Source organism: Carettochelys insculpta, chromosome 11 (assembly GCF_033958435.1).
Source record: "Carettochelys insculpta isolate YL-2023 chromosome 11, ASM3395843v1, whole genome shotgun sequence".
In the NCBI taxonomy this organism is placed as follows: domain Eukaryota; kingdom Metazoa; phylum Chordata; order Testudines; family Carettochelyidae; genus Carettochelys; species Carettochelys insculpta.
The window spans coordinates 45,083,227-45,100,069 of record NC_134147.1 but is presented as its reverse complement, the minus strand read 5'-3'; the positions used below and the strand labels follow the sequence as shown (position 1 = coordinate 45,100,069).

At 47.7% G+C, this 16,843-nt stretch overlaps 1 protein-coding gene across 2 annotated transcripts in view; it reads left to right on the top strand.

Annotated features, from left to right (window-relative positions):
• Positions 1 to 16,843, top strand: part of SYNPR (synaptoporin) — a 179,893-nt gene that overhangs the window by 82,955 nt on the left and 80,095 nt on the right. The window lies entirely within an intron of this gene.

Genomic DNA, 16,843 nt, shown 5'->3' with positions numbered 1-16,843 from the left:
AGTCAGTGGCTTCCTCCTCTTTACAGCCATGTGTTTGCAAGAAAAATGGAGTGACAGAGAATAGCTTTCACAGGTTGGACAGGGAGGCTACTCTGAGGATGTCCCTTAACACAGAGACTTTCACTACCCACCACGATGGCCATCCTGGAAGTGGGACAGTATTCAAATCCCCTGGGTCTGCTTTTTTAGAAGCCGACAATGCCAGCTGAAGCCGTGGAAGCTCCCTGAAAACACGGTTCACTATGCGCTGCAGAGACAATACAAGCAATTTTGGTATGGAATGGTGCTTGTCAAAACATATTGCTTAAAAGTGTATGTGTGCGTGCGTGTGTGCGCACATGTAATTAGTTACATGGCTGTTAGTTTCTGAAATGCTGATAGTTCGCTGTCGTTCTGTGAGCTCTTGTAGCATGATTTGCTTTGATAAGTACCAGGGCCTCTTTTAATGTTTGATACTGTCCTTCAGGTTTCAGCTTAAGGCCTGTTTATGCTGCCCTGCAGTTCAGATGAGGGGGTGTGAATAGCAGTATACACCAAAGAGCTTGCAGGCACAGACTAAACGGTTCCTATTTTCAGAGGTGGAGGGTAACTAAGGAGAAATGGTTTGTTACAGTGCTCAAGTAAATTTTTCAGGATTTGTACTTTACTGAAGTAATTTATTTTTTTGTAACTTTGTACATTTATTCAAGTGTTTGTAAAGAAAATATTGTGCTTTTTCCTGCCCTACCGTTTCCAAAAGCACTTAGTTACTCACAACTTTCATGAGAATAATGTAGCTGGAGTCAACGTACTTGGATCTGCTTACCATGGTGTCTTCACCGCAGCAAGTAAACAGCAGAGACTCTCCTACCGACGCTGCTTACTCGTCTCATTCTGCTGGAGTACCAGAGTGGATGGGAGAGCATTCAATGGTCAGTTTGAGTATGCGCTATAAATCAACCCCTGCTGGGTCTATTCAGCCTGTAGTGAAGGCATGTCCTGAGAGTAGGTCTGCACTGCAGTTAAAAGTCTGCAGTTGTACCAGCTGAATCAGGTTCCCAGACTCAGGCTAAGGGTCTGTGTAATTGTCATGTCGACATTTGGGCTCGGGATGGAGCCCAGTCTGTAGAACGCATGTCAGTAGCAGGGTCCCAGAGTTCAGGCAAGCATCCATGCTGCAGTGAAAGGGCCCCGAGCCTGAGTCCTTGGGCACAGGACAGCCAAGGGTGTCTAACTGCAGTGTAGACACACCCGGAGAGACACAAGGGGAGGAGTTACTCCAGCATTTGGCCACACAAGTTCTTGTCCATCTGCAACTGTGCAGTGCTACATGAATGTGTTTCGAATGTGAAGCAGTTATCCATGTTTGTAGTGAGTTCTTCATCCCTGTGCTGCATTGCCTCTCTCAGGACAGTGTCCTTCTGGTTGTCTTCCAAGCTAGACTGACCTTCTGGATGTGTTCATCCCAGTGCTCATCATGTGTCTGCTGCCCAGAAGGCGGTGTTGTGCAGCCTGCTGGATCAAGCCCTGAATATTGATGTAGGCCGTGGGCAATTCAGTCTCAGTACATCCGTTTACTTTTCCAGAGGCATGGTCAAGGGAACTAGTACAACAAGGAGCTATATAGTTTGTGGACATAGGTATCAGTGATTACGACGGTTGAATAATCTGTTAGTCTAAGATCTTACTGCCCTCATGGGGGTGGGGGGTCAATGCATTATTCCACATCGTTATCTTTGTTACTTGCCAAGTTAAAACATATGCTAAGTTGTACACCAGTGGGCTGCTATGTATAGTGAGAGATAATAGAGACTATTAGTTTTATCCTGAAATGAATGGGTTGTCCAGCTGCAGTTGCTGTCGAGTGGAAGTTGAATGTTAATTAGATGCCAGCACTAATTATGGTGATTATGTACTTTTGAGTAGCTGTTGGGAATAGTTTGATTCACATCCAACGAGGAATGTGAACGACAAGCTAATCGCTTTAAGGAGAAAAGGAAGGTTCTTTTTTACTGAAGAAATTCTAATGAAACAAAGCTATAGTGAAGCTGCAAAAAGGACTGTATATATAACCACATCTTATCTGCAAGGGTATTGGAAAAAGCAGGAGAAGATGCTTTGGTGTTGATGCAGTGTGTGCTACATCAGTGTTTCCCAATTGTATTTGGCCACAGAACTCTTTTAAACTCAAAAGAATTTTGTAGAACTGCATTCACAGGCTCTTCCCCCCCTTGATCTCCAAACCTGCCCCCCCATTCCAGGCTTTACCCACCTCAGCCCCCAGATCTGCCCCCCTAACCCCAAGCTTTACCCCCATCCCCAGTCTTAACTCCTCTCAGCCCCAAACCCTCCCCCCACATCACCAGGATTTAACCCACCTCAGCCCCAAACCTCCACGGAGGGTTGGGTTGAATTAGTTGCGGTGCTCAGGGTGTAAAATTTTTCAGTGTAGCCTGCACTGGGTTCAAAGTAAAGTAGCTCGAAATAACTGAAGCCATCTGTGCATTGCAGGCAGCATAAATTATTTCGAGCTTGGGCTACGTTGCAGCCCTAGCCTATGAGATTAATACGCACCCTGTGCTAATACAGGATGTAGGGAAGTGGTGTCTCATCTAGAACTGAAATAGACATCTCACTCATTGCTGGCTCCAGGGTCTGCACCCACCTCTGGTCCTTCCTGGCTTTTCAGTGCTGCACTCCCATCTGCTTGCATCTTTGCAACGTCATTGGGGAGATTTAGCTTTTCACTGAATGTTGCAGCCATTACCGCACTCCTACTTCTCCTCTTCTACCCCCTCCCCACTAAGTTTCCATCTCTCTAGGGAGCCTACTGGTAAAGGTTTCCCACCCATTTCCTCATTTCTTGCATACAAGACAGACAATAGCTTCTTTTCTTGCTTTTGAAAGGTTGTATGAAAAGCACGTGGCAAGACAGATTGTTTGCTTTCATGTCTATAATCCCAGCACTAACCAGATTTAATCTTAGTGGGAGCTGTTCTTCATTAACATGCCAACTGAAACATCGGACACAGTTGCAGGCAGTGTTGTTGTGGCCATGCTGGTCCCCGGCCACGAGTGAGATCAAGTGGGATCAGTTGTGTCTTTTACTGGACCACTGTTGGGAAGATGGGCTTTTGTCTCACTCTCACCAACAGAGGTTGGTTCAATACAAAAAAAAAACCTAAAAAAAACTACCTCCCCCACCTTGACTCGCTAGTGGAAACAGATGTGTAAATTTTCACCCTTTCATCTGCAGGAATTAATCCCTGGGGTAGGTAAAGTCAGACCCAGTGCAAACTTTCGCACAGGCTCAAGCCCTTACAAAGAACTCGGAAGGGTTAGGCTCAGAGGCACCAACTTTGATTTCCCCAGGGGTGTTCCATCAACTCATTCTGCCCATGGCTCTGCCCATTCCAACCCTTCCCGCAAGGACCCATACCCAGCCTGCATCTTCCCACCCCGCTTTGCTGCTCCCCTCCCCACCCCACCCCACCCCCTGCCACCACCTCCTGCATTCTGCTGAACAGCTCCTCACCAGGGAGGTGCTGGAGTGGAGAAGAAGGTGTTGATGGGCAGGGCTACAGATGGGCGCTGAGCACTCGCTATTTTATTTTATTTTTTTCTAAATCACCCGTGGAGTCAGAGCTCCGTGGAGTCAGGATAACTGTGATATTTTGGTGGTTACAGATACTGTATTTTCCCTTTTCAGGCTCCTCTTTAAGGATCTGCTGCTGAATTCTGGGGAGTTCCTGAAACACATGATGTCACGACAGGAAGAGCACCCAGGGGTAGCCGGGGACTATTATTTCTTACCTAGATAGCAGACATGCACCTTAGGCACGTCACAGAAGACTAAGAAGATGAGTTTCCCATCTGCATGGGTCCATTGCCAACCCCCAGGCTGGTGGGAGGTGGGGGAAATCAGGCATGCCCACAAAGTGTCCACTCCTTTGAAGTTCCAGCCCCGAGGTGTACGCCGCTCAGACACAAAGGCCAGCCTTTTCCAGAATGGCCACAGACGTGTTTGCGTGTCCAGCTTGAGCTTCCGCTCACCTGGGTAAAAACAGAACTCGTGGTCTCAGTGACCCTTTTAGAAAAGGCAGGTCCAAATCATTGAGCATTATGTGGCTTTTGTTAGCTCGTTTTTCAAGCCTCGCCACTCCCATTCAGCCTCTTGTGATCGTCCAAGTGCCCTGGCTGCCCCTGTTTTCCATCTTCTCCCCAGCAACTTTCTGATCCCCACTCACCACCCAGCACGCTGACCAAGGAGAGTATCAGAGAATCCATCCCAGCAGATGGCCAAAGAGTGTCCTGATCTCCCGGTGCCGACTGCCTGTCATGGCAGCTCCCTCCTCCTTGCTTCCCCATTCCAGGAGAGTGGGGGTGTTAGTGGGCTGAGACCAGGGGGTGTGGCCGCGCCTGCCCCCGACAGCTCCAGGGCAGAGTAGTTTGGAAAGGTAAGTGAGGTTTTAAACTCCTGCTGAGTAGGCTCCCCCAGGCCACCTCCATTAACATTGGTTTTGTTAGTTCCGTGCTGACGCGCTGAAGTTTAAATACCCACCAACTTACCTTTGCAGAAAGCCCCATACAGGCAGAGAAGCAGGCGGTGCTCTTCCTGTGGACTTGCTGCGTGTTTCGGCTCCATCCTGACGCTCAGCAGCCAATCCTTCCCGAGGATCCTGTGAGTAACTCCCAGGTTAGTGCTCAAAATGCTGCAGGTGTCTGGAAGTGGAGTGGAGTGGAGGGTGGGGTTTGTGAGCCTAACGAGAGCTGCAAGGGCTGAGACGTTCTGGGTTTCCTTGGGGTATGGGGGGGCGGGACGTTGTGTGTGTCTGTCACTGTAGGGACCTCTATTGTCTGTTGTGTGAGGACCTATTTAGGCCTTAACCTGTGAGTCAGTTAATCCACAGCCCTAGGGCCTGTTATAAAATCTGAGCTGCCAAAAGCTTTGGGCTGGCCCCACCAATGACCTGCTGGTAGACCAGAGCTCATGGCTCTGAGCAGCACCACCGAGAGCTGCCACGGGCCCCAGGGCAAGATGAAGGGGACCCAGCTCCATGCCCTGGAAGGGACGGGGCCAGTGGTGAAAGGGGCAGGGCCTAGGCCTTCAGCCCTCTGCACCTTCAGCTCCCCGCGCGCACACTCCCTCCCAGCAAAGCTGTGCTGCTGTGGCAATTCAGTGGGGCTGGAGCTCCAGCTGCCTCCCCTGCTACTTCGGCAGCAGTATCTGGAGCTCTGGGCCCCTTTGAAAGCCTGGGCTGGGGGCAGCTGCCCTTTTGCCCACTCTCCCCCGTGCCTGTGTCTGAGCAGGGGGGAGGCAGAGACAGACACTGCGAGGGCTCCGCATCTCTAGGCAAGATGGAGCCCAGCTGAGAGAAGCCTGCAGGCCCTATTGGCGGGCTCCTTCTATTTGTTGGAGTAGGTGGAGCATCTGTCCACCGGCTGCCCTGTCACAGCTTAGCGCAACAGCACTGGCAACCCCCCTCTGGCCCCTGGAGGGATCCCACACCTGGCTCCTGGCTCCTAGCTCTGCTGTGGGGAGACCTGACTCTCCCTCCCTCCCTCCTGACCAGAGTCCTCCCAGCCTATGTGGTTCCCTGCCCGTGCTCTGTTATTGCCCAGCAGGCCAAACTGGCCCACCCTGGGCTTTGCTGTCTCGCTGGGCTGTAATTGCCGTCACAGACCACCCCACAGCCCTTCTGAAGCAAGCGTGTTTATTTCTAAGAGTGACAGAGAGAACCTATGACAAGAAGAAAAGAAACTCCACGAGTGCTAGTAATCTGATCAGGGAACCCCCGGCGCCACCCGGCCTCTGCTTTCAAATCCCACAGACCACAGCAGCCTGAACTAGCGTGCTGCTGAATATCCAGTCTGACCTTTAGACTGCTTGGGCCTTTGATGCCCAGACTCTGGGCATATTGGTCAGTGAGCATCTCCTCAGGGCATAGCTTCCAGAGCTGGGCTTTTGCATAACCAGCCGTGGGGAGTTTGCATTAACCTCCCTCTGGACATGCCACAGGCAAAGCCCATCGCCCTGTTTGTCCTCAAAGTCCGTTCCTGCCTGTCCTGTTCAGTACAGTCCTTCGATGTCAACAACACGTCCCAGGGTTCACATCCCATCTGCCCCTCAGAGAAGTGACGTGCAGTCCAGGGTCCTCATAACACAGAACCTTTGCCTTTCATACATTGGTCTCCAAAGAGCTTTGAAAATAATTCTCTGTTAACAAACGCTGTGGTGCACATAAAATTTATCCCGTGGTCTTTGCCCACAAACGTTTGTGCCAATATATCTTTGTCCATAAGGTGCCACAGGACTTCCCGTTGTTTTTTCTGTATTAGAGAGGTTCACACTGTAATAAAATGGTGAGGGATTGGAAGAGGAAGAAATAACTTAGTGAAGAGCTGGAAAGAGCTCATGTCATATGTGGGGAAGCCAAGTGTGAGTAAGGCCCATGGCTGCAAAACCTTGTGCAAACAAGGGGGTGTTTGACTCTGTGCACTATGAGCCAACCTGTGGGCTACTCTGAGGCTACTCAGCATATGTAAAGTTCAATGTGTGGCCAGCGCTCCGCATGATGGGAGCCCAACCAAGCATCTGCTGAGAACAGCTCAGCCTCATTCTTGTATCACTTGCCCCTTGAATGCTGACTAGGCCTGTGCCCGGTCGTGGTGCAGCCATGCAAGTGCTGGTCACACCGCAGAAGGGGTTTTGGTTTAAACTTTGTAACGATCCAAGTGAGGTTCTCACTTTTGTCCCAGCCGATTGATGCGAGATGCTTCGCCCCTCTGCTGGCACTGGATTTATCACTCCTGCAAAATGCATGTGACTTAACCTCTCTCCTGGTTCCAGACATCGTTCAAAGCTGTTAATTTGACACCATAGCACTGCTGCTTCCAAACGAAGGATCTCTGCAGGGCAGCTGATCCAGGGCTCCACAATAGCAGAAGCCAGAGGGGGTAACTGCTCTTCATTCAACCAATGGCAATTGTGTAGATAGAATCCACTTATCCACAATTGACTTACGTGGCCATCCCCCCAGAGGGAGGTCAACGGGAAAAACTCTCCTGCCGACCTCCCTTACTCCTCGCGATAGTGAGGTGTGCACAGGTCAACTGTCTACCCCAGGCAGCTTGATTTTGCTCATGCCCGGTAGGACTGGGTCGATCTTTTGGGTAGTGAAGCCGTACTCTGACCGAATGAACACCAGGCCTGCCCTGTGCCTGTTGTGGCTCCATAGATAATACAGACAATGATCACATCCTATTTTTTTTTCTTCTGTGGCCGTGATTTGTGAAGCAGTGTGTGTATTGGCTCTGCCAGCATCTATCTCAGGCTTAAGCCTTTGACCTTCCACCTTGCTGTGTGCTCCTGGTACATCATGCTGTTGTGCCAGAGGTCCTGCCTTCTCTTCCTCATTTGTGGTTTGTTAGCAATTCCCTCCTGTGCCCACCAGAGAGCAACACCGGCCCAGTGTTCTGTTGTCTTAATGGAAGCTGTGTGCAAGCAACTGGAAAGCCAGCTCTGTCAGATGAGCTGGCGGCATCGCCAAGAGGCAGAGCAGAGAAAAGCAGCATCCTGCGGAACGTGTGGATTTGGTTAGAAGACCAAGATTCTCACCCTCTGTGCTCTCCTGTCACCCCAGTGAAAGGAAATGAGTACTGAATTCACACCAGCATCACTAAGGTAGAAGGCTGTCACAGCCCAGCCCAATCTCTCTCACCCCTGTTTTGCAGTGGGAGTTTTGCATATGCAAAAAGTGAAGAGTCAGGGTGATGGATATACAATATGGTTCATAGGGGAGGTGGGACTTCCTGGCTTATAGCAGCGAATTACCTACTAGTTGGAAGAAAGCTGTAGGTCTGAGGTTTAGCGGTGGGAACAAGTGGGGCTGGCTCACCAGGTAAGAAACAGGCAGGATTTTAAAAAAGAGCCACAGCTTCCAGACTGGAACATGCAAAGAACTAACACACTGTAGAGGCACCTACACAAGTGGCCTATTTTCCTGGAATGCTGAGCACAGAAAGTTCCCACTGGTTTCAGGCCAGCTCTTTGGATTCAGGTGTCTTAAGCATGGTTTCGTGTGAGAGATGCTATTCTAACCCTATGGGGATAACACTGCCCTTTTGGAGTATGCCCTGCTTCAGCAAAGCACGTGCTTAAAGTAGGACTTGACCACAGGCGGAAAGGCATTGCTGAACCATCCCCTGTTGGTTGTGTAAACGGGAGACTGAGCCCCAGTAGAGTCAGGGCAGGGAGGGGAGGGGAGACACCACTTCTTGCTAGTTTTTTAATGCCAGCATCGTCTTCTGGAATCTGATTGACAGGCTCTGTTATGAGCCTGTGAGATTTTCACTGTGTGTAAAATAATAGTTGCTCATGTGGGAAGCCGAGTAAAAGAGACAATTATACAGTAGTTTTAATAACAGCTTTCAGATGGCTACAAAGCTGAAAACTTAAAGTATGCTTGACAGTAATTAGATTTTTTTACTGTTAAATACCTACAGGAAAATACAATAGAAATGGATCTGATGAATTCTTATTCCACATTGTTTTCATCCGCCCTGCGCCTTTGCCCTCCAGGTTGGTTTTCAAAATGCCCAGTGTTTGATGCAGTGGAAAGAAGGCATTTAATTGTGGGAGAGGGCTAGCTAGGCACACTGCTGGCACAGAGCAATCATCATGAGGTCTCAGTGGCTCTGTTTTGAGCTTCAGAAATACTGTGGGTGTTCTGATGGACATGGATAGCTTTGCAAATCTACATATGCTAATTACCTGCTAGATTTTGACAGGTATCTGCCATGAGAATAATTCCAAGTCAGTGAAAATAAGTGGAGAGATTAGCAAGGCTCCTAAGGATGCTTTGCTGGACCACATTAAAAATCCTCCTGAATACACCGGGTATCTCTTGGAGGCAAAGGGGGAGGGTCAAGGAAGGGAGCAAACCAGTGTGCCCCCCCACACCTCTATTTGAGAATTTGTAGGCTGCAGTTTAGCCCCCTGACTTGGCTGGATCCTGTGTCAATTAAATTTGATGCACTAATGGAACTGGGTGAACTTTTTCTGTTTAGAAGGGCTGTGACTATAGTCCTGTTGAAAGGTACCTGACTGACTGCTCCAGAGACTGCGGTCTGCACAGAACAGCATGAGCAGAAGCAGGCAGCAAGGGTGTCTTTGAGCTTGCCTCTAAATGGGCCTCTTCCCTGATCCTGGGGGATGCCCCCGTGAGCAGTGGACCAGTCTCCTTCTCCCCCAGATGAAGGTGTTCCCAATGCACCATCCAGGCAGGCGTGGGAGCAGCTGGGGAATGCCGGGAGAGGAATGGGATCTTGCTCTCTGCTTTTAGGAGATGGGACCAGTGCTCTGCTCCCCAGCGTAGCCTCTTACCGGAAGCCTGTCCCACCTCAACGCCACATCACTCCTTGACCTCTTCCCAGAGACTGTCTGTCAAGGTGCTGGTGGTGAGGGTGATTTACACTGGTGTGACTGTCAGCCCAGGAGGAGCTGGACTCAGCCCAGTCCAGCATCCCCACGTGTATCGGCAGCGTGTGAGAGCTGCTGCTTTGCCTTTATAACCCACTCAGGCAACTACTGCTTTCCTGCAGAGAGTGAATTGTGTGAGGTGTGCATTGAAGACGGGGCCTCCTATGGGGGTGTGAGGGGAAGTGGCTCCCATGCTCGGCAATTTAAAAGGGCTGAGGGGCCCACGTGGTCATTGTTGCTGCTGCCAACAGCAGCCAGAGCCGTGGACCCTTCAAATTGCTTCCGGAGCCCTGTGCAGTGTGGTCTGGGCAGTGCTGAGTTCTGGCTGGGGGAGAGAGCCCCCAACCCCACCCGTTACAGGGGTTCAGAGCCAAACCCCCCCCCCAAATACACAGATTGCCCAGAGCCCAGCGAAGTCTCTTCCTAGCCCTGCTTGGAGAATATGCAGTCTAAAGCTACAGAGGTATCTCCTCTTCCTGTGACTGTTCTGTCCCAAGTTAAACTGGTACTTGGCACCTGTGGCTGCCTTCCTTGTTACTTGATGGCTCTCTTAATCTGTTGTGTCTCGACACTGCATTCTCTTGTGCCAGGAGCAATATTAAAACAGTGAATTATTTTAACAAGTGCGGCTTTTGGAACATAGAGTAGACCTTGATGAGCCAGCAAATGCATGGTTGTTTAACAGCGTACGATCGCAACTCAAAAGCACGAAGCGGCATAAAGGGAAGGGATGGCAAGAAGGTTTGCTGCAAGATTTAAAGCACATGATAAGATGGTTGGCTTGAGGCTGGAAGCTGTTTCTCGCCTGGTGGCTGAAGCACACAGAAGAACCAGGCGTGAGGAATGATTTGTTGGTACTTGAAGTTACCACAGGACATTTAAGAGATCAGCTGCCAGGTTTCACTTTGAGGGGTGCCTGGCAGCATCTTTGATACGTGCATCACATATTCTGATCCAGATTCATGCTCTCGGTTTCAGTGATATCCATGAGCATTGCAGTGTAGCACAATTCTGTATTTTTTCTCTTCCATGTCATCAGCTTCAGTTTTCAGCTTTAGGTCTGTGTTTTAATGCTAAATCCGTAAGTCCCTCTGGACTTGCTCTGAATCAGAGGTCTGGGGATAATGTAGGCGGGTTTACATTGACGCCTGCTGCTTATGTTGGTGGGTAAGAATCGATCAGAATTTTGCCTAATTAAAGGGTTTGGATGGAGCAAATGAGATTTGATTTTTTTTTACCCCTTTTGTCTCCTTTACACCCAGCTCAGCTCAGATGGGCCCTTTTTGATGCATGTTGATTTAAACTTTTCTGCCCTGCGCTCTGGGTCAAGGGGGAAAACTGCAAAATAAATGTGTTTACCTAGGTCCTCCCTTTTGTAGCCATGATGCACTGCTACATTCACAGGCCCTCACAGCAATTCTTGCTTCTCCCACCCTGTCCAGAAGGATTTTTCCTGGCCATTGTCTATGGGTACATCTGGGCTGCCAAAAAAACAACAAGACCAAACCTCTGGGAGAGTGTCTCGGAGCTTGAGTCTGCAGACATGAGCTCATGGGACTCATGCCCCCCTGCTAAGAAAAGCCTTACCACGGTTTCAGCGTGGGCTGCAAACCCCAGCACCCTGACTGGGTGTCAGAGGCTGAGCTGGAACATCTATGTGGCTGTCTGTAGATCTAGGCTCTGTGACTAATGGCTGAGGTGGTTTCAGTTTGGATTTGGGTTTTTTTTGCAGTAAATATATCTCATAAGTGCTTCTGTAAAATAACATGATCAATCCACTAAATTGTCACCAAAATCCTCCCCAAGCAGCACCCGTAACAAAAATGGTCCGCTTCTCACATTGCCAGTGTACTGCTTTTTTGAATCTAGGGTCTGACTATTTACTGTCACTGGGGTAGAGCAGGAGTAAATCCATTCATATCTACAGAGTCAGTCCCCCTAATGCTCACACAACACGTTCCTTTACACATGCTTTTCAAGTGGCTGCAGGAGGGTTTCTGTGTTTACATCTGGCATGCCAAGAATCCCTCGCGCAGACTCCAGCTTACATAATAGGGTAAAACTGGCTTACTCATTAGCATTGCAAACTTTGGAAACAAGCTAGACACTGATCAACTTTCTGTGATGTTTTGCGTAGAGGGATTAATGGGGGAGCGTTCATGAGGAGAGGTACCATTTCTAAAGGAAAGGCAAATGATTTCCAGTTGCATCTCACACTTAATGAATGTTATTGTCTTTGCAAAATTTTGATAGAAATTGAAAGGGAAATATGGAAATTCATCCCAAGATGATGAGAATCTCTTTTAATATCCCTTATGCTCCTGGGTTATTGCACCAGTGATTCTAATACGTTTTCCCCATTATTACAGTGGCAAGGGCTGAGAGACGAGCCCATTCTCTGAGCAAACTGCAACCTCATTTAACCCTCGGAGGTAACTCAGACTTTCACTTAGTGGATCCAGAAGGCCAAGGAGATGGTGTGATATTATAAATGAATACCCGAGCACGTGCCAACGCTAGACACAGAACAGGAACGAAGCAACGGGTGCAGTGCTGGCTGCTCTGACATCAGTGACAGAAGTCCCAGTGGCTTCTTCAAGAGGAGCATTTTTAGGCTTATACTGACTGATCCCTGGTTAAGAAACACTGCTTCAGAATATCCCTGAGAGGGAGAAGGCCTACTTCTCTCCTCATCCCTGAGAGGGTAGATCCAACCCCATTCTGGAAAGTTAGTGGGGTTCTACTGATGTAAAAGCAATCGCCAGCATACGCTGACCAGCGTTGCTCTGGTTGAATCTGACAGGATCTAACCCAGTTCCTCCCTCTGTTGCAGGGGTGAGCATGCTTTTTACGTTGGGCACCACGTTTTGTCCCTCAATTAGCAGGGCCCTCCCGCCGACCTCTCTAACGTAATCCAAACTGACGGGAATTTCGGTCATGTTCATATGAAAAAAAACCCTTTTGGCGTGTGAAAGAAAAGAAGTCTGTAGAATGTAGAAACTTTATTAATTGGTGTATAAAGGTGAATACACTTCTAAATAAATACTACCCATTTATAAAAAGGGGAGCAAGAATAACCCGGGAAACTACAGGCCAGTCAGCTTAACTTCTGTGCCAGGAAAGATAATGGAGCAGGTAATTAAAGAAATCATCTGCAAGCATTTGGAAGGTGGTAAGGTGATAGGGAACAATCAGCATGGTTTCGTTAAAAACAGATCATGTCAAACCAATCTAATAGCTTTCTTTAATAGAATAACGAGCCTTGTGGATAAGGGAGAAGCGGTGGATGTGGTATACCTAGGCTTCAGTAAAGCATTTGACACGGTCTCACATAATATACTTATCAATAAACTACTCAAATACAACTTAGATGGGGCTACTATAAGATGGGTGAACAACTGGCTGGATAACCATACCCAGAGAGTAGTTATTAATGGTTTTCAATCCTGCTGGAAAAATATAACTAGTGGGGTTCCACAGGGGTCTGTTTTAGGACCGGTTCTGTTCAATATCTTCATTAATGATTTAGATATTGACATAGAAAGTACACTTATTAAGTTTGCAGATGATACCAAGCTGGGAGGGGTTGCAACTTCTTTGGAGGATAGGGTCATAATTCAAAAGCATCTGGATAAACTGGAGAAATGGGCTGAGGTAAACAGGATGAAGTTTAATAAGGACAAATGCAAAGTGCTCCACTTGGGAAGGAACAATCAGTGTCACACATACAGCATGGGAAAGGACTGTCTAGGAATGAGTACAGCAGAAAGGGATCTAGGGGTTATAGTGGACCACAAGCTAAATATGAGTCAACAGCGTGATGCTGTTGCAAAAAAAGCAAACATGATTCTAGGATGCATTAACAGGTGTGTTGTGAACAAGACGCGAGAAGTCATTCTCCCGCTCTACTCTGCGCTGGTTAGACCTCAGCTGGAGTATTGTGTCCAGTTCTGGGCACCGCAGTTCAGGAAGGATGTGGAGAAACTGGAGACGGTCCAGAGGAGAGCAACGAGAATGATCAAAGGTCTAGAGAACATGACCTATGAAGAAAGGCTGAAAGAATTGGGCTTGTTTAGTTTGAAAAAGAGAAGATTGAGGGGGGACATGATAGCAGTTTTCAGGTATCTAAAAGGGTGTCATAAGGCAGAGGGAGGGAACTTGTTCTTCCTTGCCTCTGAGGATAGAACAAGAGGCAATGGACTGAAATTGCAGCAGGGGAGGTTCAGGTTGGACATTAGGAAAAAGTTCCTAACTGTCAGGGTGATGAAACACTGGAACGAATTGCCAAGGGAGGTGGTAGAATCTCCATCACTGGAGCTATTTAAGAAGAGGTTGGACAGATGGCTTTCAGGGATGGTCTAGAAAGTGCTTGGTCCTGCTATGGGGGCAGGGGGCTGGACTCGATGGCCTCTCGAGGTCCCCTTCCAGTCCTACTCTTCTATAATTCTATGATACACAGACATAAAAACAGGAACATGTTTCAAGATTTTCAATGAGATGGATGAGCCTGAGATCCCGCAGACAATTGTGCTGTGCCCACCCCTTACAAAATTTCACACTCCTGTCAAAGCGGTGCATCTCCACCACACCCATTTTGCTCACCTCTGCCGTATTGGAACTCTGTCCTGTCTAGCTTTAGACTGCCAATGGGCCTTAGTCTAGCTCTGAAGACGTTGGCTGCTGCACAGACGATATTTGTGTTTAAAATATAACAATGCGTCTGTTGTCCTCAAATAAAAATATGTTTCCTCATCTTAGTTTGATTTGTTTTTCTGCAAAGCTAGAGGAGTGCGTGTCTGCGGTGTTCAGTGAAGGCTTCAGATTCAGAGGGTCAGGACATGGTAGTTCTACGTGCAGGATCATGAGAGCCATGCAAAGAGTGTGCCAGCACAGTCTGTGCAAAACGCCACTGTTGTGGCTGGGCAGAGTTTCACACCCACTGTGCTCTGCTGTAAATGACAACACAAGGCGAACAGTTGGAGAATCCCCTCGCAGACTGAGGGTAGGTCTAAACTACACAGAAGATTGACCCGATCAGGGTTGATCTTCCAGAGCTCGATTTCATGCGGTTGGTAGAGAAGTGTGAAATTGAACTATGTGGGGTTGGCAATCCACCCCTGTACTCCTCATTATTGCGAGGAGTGAAAGTTTCTGCTGTCGATCGCCCTCTGTGTCGATGGCCAGGTAAGTTGATTGCAAATAAGTCAATTCGAGCTATGCAATTGCCGTAGCTAGAATTGCGTATCTGTAATCAACTTGCCAGCCTGGTGTAAACCTGCCCTAAGCAATGAACCAAGTCCTTTGCCCAAAGAAAGAGACACTTCCCATTGAGCCTGCTGGAGGTTAACTGCCAAGGGGCAAAATGAGACTCTGTGTAGGGGTTCAGCTGGATTTCTTTTTTATCCCTGGTGTAAGTGTGGAGAGGGCACAAATGAGAAGAATTGCTGGTTAAGTCAAAGAATGGGAAGCTCTGGAAGGAGAAAGGGGTTGAATCCTGTGCTGCAGGGTACGGTGAACCATAGGTACGTCTACACCACAATAAAAAGACCTGTGGCATCAGGTTTCAGAGCCTGGGTCAGTTGACTTGGGCTCAGAGGGTGTGGGCTGGAGTGCAGACTTTCCAACCCGCCCTGTTGCAGGGTTTCAGAACCTAGGCCCAAATGTCTACCCTGCAGTTGTTAGCCCTAGAGCCAGAGTCCGAAGACCTGGACCAGCCACAGCTCTGCCATAGGGTTCATTGCAGAGTAGAATAGAATAGAATCCTAGAACTGGAAAGAACTCCAAGAGGTCAATGAGTCCAGTCCCCTGCACTCATGGTAGGACCAAGCACCGTCTAGATCATGCCAGACAGATACTTATCTAACCTGCTCTGAAATGTCTCCCGCGATAGAGATTCCACACACACGCACCCAAAGCAGTTTATTCCAGTGCTTACCCACCCTGACAGTTGTCAAGTTTTTCCTAATGTCCAACCTAAACCTCCCCAGCTACAATTTAAGCCCATAGCCTTTTGTCCTGTCATCAGAGATTAAGGAAAATAATTTTTCTCCCTCCTCTTCGTAACACTGTTTTAAGTACTTGAAAGCTGTTCAGTGTAGTTATACCACCATGTGCCTCTTTACAAGAGAATTTCATGGAAGTCCTATAAAAATCCTATGGATCCAATCTGTGACTGTGTTACTCAGATGAAATTAACATACAATCTTGCTCTCTTTCCCCCTTTGTTTATCTGGCTGGAACAGGCACAGAAGTGATATTTCAAGTTCAAGATAATGAATTGCGTTGGACTTTTTTCCTACTCTTCTTGTACCAAAGAAGTGTCCCGGGGGGGGTGGGGGGGCAGAAAAAAGGTCTATGTACTTGCTTATTGGGATCGATCCTTCAATTTACTGTACAACTTCAACACCCATAAAACCTGTGAGGATGGGAGGTGCTCAACAATTTCACCACTATGTATTTAATGTATGTGAGACTCTGCGAAGACCTACAACATGTAGCTTTGTTTAGACACAGTAAATACTCAAAGATGAGTAACGCCCCATTAGGAACATCTTGATTCCTACCAAGTCATCTTTTTTAAAACATCAATGATCGAAATCAATCTTTAGGCTTAGCACAAACCCAGGAGGGAAGAGTGAAGGCTTCTTTCCTATAGCATGTTCATTAAAAAGAAAAGAAAAAAAACTGTTTACTATGGTGAGTAGTGAGCTATATTTTATAGCACACCATAGTGGTAACTGCACCACAACAAAGCATTCTTCATCTCACCAAGGGGAAAGTATGAGATTTCTTTACTTAGCCTGCGTGTAGTCATTGTCTAATAATATGACCATATTGCCATCCCTCTGCAAGTAAGGCTGAGGCTGCTGTCTGATTGGTATATCATCTCACTTTCTCTCCGCATTGATTTTCTTGCTCTCCTTATTTGCTTCGTAAAAAGGGAGAGACAAGGAGCTGGTGTTCTCTCCACAGAGAAGCTTTTTGGGAGCCTTTATTTTTAGTATGAGACAACCTTTGCTTTCTTTCAGGAGCGGGAAGTTGGATTATAAATCTTTTTGTAAATGTGTATGGTGATATTTGCTCCGGTAAGTTATATAAGAGAGAGAGAGAGAGAGTGTGTGTGTGTGTGTGTGTGCGTAAGTGCATTGTTTTTGGTGAGTTGTAGATGATTTTGATGTCTCCATTTATATTAGGTTTGGTTTCTTTTCATTCATGTTCTGAAACCCTCCTCCCCAGTGCTGCGTGTTTCTTGTAATTCATGTGTAGGAAAAGATTTCCATTTTATATTTTCTTTCTCATAGTGGGGAAAACTATTTTGGAAAACTTATTCTGCACTTCATTGTAATATGGAGAGAGGGAGCTTGCAAAAGGATTGGGATTCAT